This window comes from Alexandromys fortis, unplaced genomic scaffold (assembly GCF_014885135.2).
Source record: "Alexandromys fortis isolate MF-2015 unplaced genomic scaffold, M_Fortis_MF-2015_v1.1 scaffold_8_1_9099942, whole genome shotgun sequence".
Taxonomy (NCBI): domain Eukaryota; kingdom Metazoa; phylum Chordata; class Mammalia; order Rodentia; family Cricetidae; genus Alexandromys; species Alexandromys fortis.
The window spans coordinates 5,572,678-5,578,707 of record NW_026067898.1 but is presented as its reverse complement, the minus strand read 5'-3'; positions in this window follow the sequence as shown (position 1 = coordinate 5,578,707).

Below are 6,030 nucleotides of genomic sequence, written 5' to 3'. Positions count from 1 at the left end.
CACAGAGATCTGCCTGCCTCTGCCTCCCGAGTGCTGGGATTAAAGGCGTGCGCCACCACGGCCCGGCTTATTAACTCTTTCTTACACCTTAAATTAGCCCATTATTCTTGTCTGTGTTAGCCACGTGGCTTGGTATCTTTCATCAGCAAGGGATTTCATTTTTATTGCTGTGATAAAAAAAAAAAACCTCGATTCTAAGCAACTTGGGGAAGAAAGGGTTTATCTGACTTACAGTTCCAGGTTCAAGTCCATTATTTCAGAAAAGTCAAGGCAGAAGCTAAAGCGTCAAATCACATGCACAGTCAGGAGCAGAGAGAGAATAGACAGGTGGATACTAGATTGCCTGCTCCCTCTCATTTAGCTCTCCCCTCAATATGTAGTTCAGGGCCATTTGCTTAGGGAATGGTGCTGCCCACAATAGGCTAGTTCTTCCTACATTGAGGTACGTCAAGGCACGTTTCTAAAAGAGACGCCCACAGATCAACCTGACCTAGGTAATTCCTCATCAGTACTCTCTTTTCTGTTGGTTCTAGCTGTGCAGAGTTCACTGTTAAAAAAAAAAAACCATCACAATCTTCCAAACACAATAGTATAGATTGAGCAAAACCATATACAAGAGTTGCATATTTCATACATCCAAATACATATGATACAATTCAACACCTAAAAGATACATACACGAAGAAAAAAAAGAAAACCACCCGAGGAATAGAATCAACATACTGAGACTCTAGTCAGTATAATCAACCTAGTGAGACAGTGATGCGAAAGGAACACAAAGATGAGTTTATTCTATCAGTTCTCTTCCTCTGGAGGACTCCAATATAACCCTCAACACACGTTCCTGCCAAGAAAAGTAAAACTGCGGGGTAGTTATGCAAGGTTGATGTTGTTGATGGTAAGTCGCCAGCATGAATGAAGGTGTCCCAGAAGTGACCTACTAGACAGTAAGTGCCAAAGTTTCCCAAGTCTTTAGGGAAAGAAAAGAAACTTTCAGCACATCTTAAGTTTGGCCTAGATTTCTGAGTGATATTGAAACCCCAGTCTAGTTTCTGGGCCATACATTAGCTTGATTCTATTTTCTCCTGCTCAGTGCAGCGAGCATATAGTTGGCCTTGGAAGGGCAGAAGTGTTCTTTGCTGCTGTTGTTGCTTTAGCTGAAATGCTTAACTGACTTGTGCACAGTAAATACCGTGCTACAAAACCCCCAGTTTCCTGTAAGCTCATATCCATTTAACCTGACAACTATTCTATGCCTATCTTAGCCATGCTAACTTCCAGCCCATGGGTTTGAAAATAGAAGACTCCTAAGTGAGTTACCGACAATGGAAAGAAGCAAAAATTAATTCTAACCCAGATTTCCTCACTAAAAGTAACTAGGATGTTATTTATGAACCCTGGATGCTGGTCCATGCCCTCCCGTCATAGCTTCAAAGGCCTTTTGCAACATTTTGGCCAGCAAACCTAGTCCGTGCTGTAAACAGCCTGAATTTTACTGGGTATTCTTGATGTTCATCCTTTCCTAAGTGTGGCATGTGGCTGCTGGAGTTCTTTTCTTATTGGGGTGTGATATCCTACATGGAAGGAGTTGCGTCGAATTCTATTGATATGGGTTGCAATCTGTAACAGAGTCAAACTGGGCCGTCAGAACTAAAACAAACAAGAGAAAACATGTTCCGGCACAGAGTTCAAAGCCAACTAGGAATTTGAGGCTCCAAGAAATGGGAGATAATGAAGTAGGGCGTTTTCAAAGGTTAAGAGGAAATGGACCAGGAAAAGACACTAGGTTTTACTGATGGAGGTGAGGGGACGTGCCATACATTCCTGTTGGTGCTGGTCTCAGAGTCCTTGGGTTCTTGGGTCTCTACCACTAATCACGATCAGCAACTCTTACCACTTACATTTGCTATACAGAGAACCATAACCCTATGCAATACGGGGATAGCAAAACGACTTCTTTGCCACTGCAGAGAGTTCTTAAGACGTGACTAATTAATCTTTACAATATCTGTCAGTTAGGTAATAGATCGAAAGAAAGTACATTCCCCCAACGGGAACGAAGCCCATTTTGGAACGGAAGCTTTTTTGAGCTATAACTAGATAGCAGCTTAAGACAGGATGCTGAGGACAACATATGGGACAAAAATCCAAATGGATGGAAGTATGAAAATAGGACAGGAATCTAAAATAGATGTGCACTCAATTTCTTTAGTATAAATAGCATTGTCTGTAATCTCAGGTATATGATTCAGCAACTGCCAATGAAAAGAGTTTCCAGCATATCAAATGGCAAGGGATGGGCAAAGGTTGAGGCACCGGGCCTTGAATGCTTTTTGTTTCTTTTAATAGAACTTGGATCACTGAAAGATTTGAAAAATTCAAAAGTTCAAGTTCATATATTTTTTGTTTTTGTTGGTTTGATCGGCACCCAAATCTCCAGAATCCAATAGAAGGAGACAATGACACCCACCTATAACATTCATCCAGATCCTGAAGGTAGCCAGTCTCAGTCCAGGTGAAAAATCACTGAGCTGTGTGGCTTCTCACATCCTGGGGCACATGCACTAGGCGTCCACTCACTTCTTCCAGGATAAATTCCACTCCCCTGCAGTCCATCTGCTTTCTCTGCCCCAGCTTTTAGCTCCTTCATGATGCCCTTATTCTTTTTTAAAAATTAATTCATTCATTTTATGTAATTTAATATGTGTATGTGTGTGCATGCCTGTACATGCACAGGCAATAGTATGCATGTGGCGGTCAGAGGAAAACTTTCAGGAGTTGGTTCTCTCCATCAGACGGATCTTGGTGCTCAAATTCAAGTCATCAGATTTGACATCCCACTGAGCCATTATGTCCTTATTCTTGACATAACTGCCTAAATTTTTTTGTCCAATTCTTTTCTGCCCATATTTATGTTTTTATTCATGTTTACCCATCCTGTTCCTATCTTTTTTGCATCAGAAAAAGCAGTCATTATCTCCTTCTAAGACAAGGCCTTCCACTGCTCTTACCATATTTATCTTAAGGGGAGGGGTTACATTTGTAAACCATAAGACCTACCCTTCTGTATACATTCATTCCACTCAGCTATTGCTCTATAATATCACCGCCACCTAAAACTGGCTTTAAACAGCATGCATTTATTTATCCCAAGTTTGTAATTATGGCAGAGCTGAGTTCCTAGGTGAATCAAGTGGCAACTTTGCAGAGTCTGGAAAATCCAATTGGCTTCCTCCCTTGTTTCTGGCCCTTTGCCAGTTGTGCTTGAGAGACTCAGGATGGACCTCTCTTCCATCAGGTGGTTCCACCTGGATAGCCGGGGTGTCCCTCACAGCAGGGTGGTGCCAGTCAGTCTTCTGTGTCTACTGTTGTTTTTTTTTTTTTTTTTTTTCCAAAGGGCAGAACGAGAAGCAGGCAAGTCTTAAAATCTTGTCTTGAAAGCTTGTCTTTGTCTTTGCACTAACCTCAGATTCCAGGGGAGGAGTCTTCACAGGAAGGAAAATGCTTGCGGACAGTTCACCGAGTATCACCATTGTAACAACCATTACCCATCTCTGCCTTGTCTTCTGCTATCAGCTGCCATTATCTGATTAGAACTTCCTTTCCAATACTACTCTTCTCTAAATTATAATCTCTCTTCCATTGACACGTTATCCCAGTGATGTAAAGACAATTCTGTCCTCTTATTTCCTCCGAGACAACATTTCCTTTCCTTCTCCACCCAGGACAGCATGGCCTTAGTCTCACCATGTGCCAACACCTACCTTTCAATTGTTCAATCCACATTTGTTTTCCCCTCTCTTACTCAGTTTCTGATTCAGCTTCTCTTCTCCCCTGACTCCCAACCCGTCTCCTTATCTAATTTCCGGTATTTTGTGGTCCTTTCTAGACTTAACCTTTCCTAACACATTCTCTAAGTTTCCCCTTCTAGACCATTGCTATTCCAATACTACCCTGTCAACTAGGCTTTTACAATCTTATTCTTGCAGTTCTAGAAACACCCCTATCTTTCCACACTTATTGCATTTAAACTACCTCAAAGCATTGTTTGCTCTCATTGGTAAGTCTTCTATGTTGTAGCTGACACTACAGCTCCTGCCTATCTCTATTGGTTACAGAAACCAGACAAAAGAAAGTTAAGGGAGGAAGTTTATTTGGGCTCACAGTTTGAGAGTCTCGCCTGCTGGGGCAGCAAAGGTGTGGTGGCAGTAGCGTGCAGTAGTTAGTCACATCGTGTTGGCGGTCAGGAAGCAGATAAAGGTGAGGGTTTGTTCTCACCCTTTTCTCCTTTCTATTAGGTCTAGAACCCCCAGCTTACAGAATAGCACCACCCACTTTCAAATCTGGGCTTCCTTCATCTGTGAAACAGTCTGGAAATACCCTTCGATATTCTCAGAGGTGTATTTCCATGGTGATTCTAAATTCAGTTCCATTGAAAATCAATATTAGCCATCACATCTTCCAAACTTAAAAGAGGTGCTATTATAAACCAGCTGTCTGGATTTAAAGGTTTTTTTCCAGGTGCCTATTACCAACTAAAACTGCTTAGTTTTCTCCTCTTAACAGACCAGCCTCTGTGTTTCTGGTGTCAAAGTGTATTTCCAGCTACAATAGCTAATTCTGGGTGTCAACGCTTTAATTTCACTGGATACCTGACGATTCATCTGAAAAAAAAAAAAACAACTCACTCGTTTGTTTGCTAGTCACAATTTTTTATTTTATATTGTTTCTAGAGTATGCATATAATAATCTGTACTACTTTATCATTTTGGTGTTCCTCACTGCATTATAGACCCTTTGAGACCAGAGCCTGGGTGGTCCCGGCACCTAATATGATTGATAAGAGCTGGTTGTTGAGTTTAATCGGATAAACATTATGAAGTGCCCACTGGCTTCTGCATTTAGCCAAATAGCTGGGCAAAATGAAAGAGCTTTCCTTCAACAGAATGATTCGGTTTCTAGCTGAGTACCAAAGCTTTATTTGGGCAGGGATGCTAAAATTCCCTACTCAAATCAATCAGTGCTGTAATTAAACTTTGAGGGGGAAAATTTTAAAATGTCTAGAAGCTTCAAGCAAAAAGACTCTGCGTGTTCCTATGCTACCTGGACAACTGCCTGACTCTGCCGTCCTACGTTAGCTTATCATCCTGGGGTTTACCAACTGATACTCGTTAAACTTTAATGACTTGCTGGGATAGGCATGATGGAGCAACACATACTTCCATAAGTAGCGTGTCTATATAATAAACATTTCAATTATGTATGAAGTGGTATGAAAATAAATCTGTGGAGAGGGGTAAGAAAATTATGGTGACAATTTTGTGTTATAAAAAGAAAATATTTGATGACTCTCTGTGGGAACCTCAACAAAATTATCCTATGTGCTTGGTGAGCAACAATTAAAGTTCTACTTCACTTTCATGATTTGATTTATTCCCAATATATATAGATCAATAAATCCATTCTATTTTCATATCTCTTATAATTTGTTTAACATTCATTTTCCATCCATCTTTGTCTAACAACCTCCAACTTCTATGCTTTAGGCTGTATAACCAACCCCTATCAAGTAATTAATGGCCTGGAAACAAACACTAAATAAGTTCCTATTTTAAAGGAATCCTAGGGGGAGATCATTCTGTAAACTGATTTAATAAATATTAATTTTCACGTGGAGAATTCAACTTTGCATAGGCAGTCATGTGTGCATTTGAAATTTGTGATAATATGCAAATCCAGTATGATCAGTTAAAGAACTGATTACTGAAAAATCAGAATGAAAGTCTTCCATCAGGATCATTTTAGCTAAGACCCCATACATATCGTTGTTATTTCTAATGTTGGTGACCTTTAGTCTGTTTGTAATGTTAATTAACAGGTCAATTTCAGCTTGGAGTTTAATAGCCTTGCATATCCTAAGAAAAAAGCAGATGGGGAACAATTTCACCTTCCAATTTGTCCTGTGTATTCTTTTTTTTTATATAATTTTTTATTGAAAAAAAAATTTTTTCCGCCTCCTCCCCGCCTCCC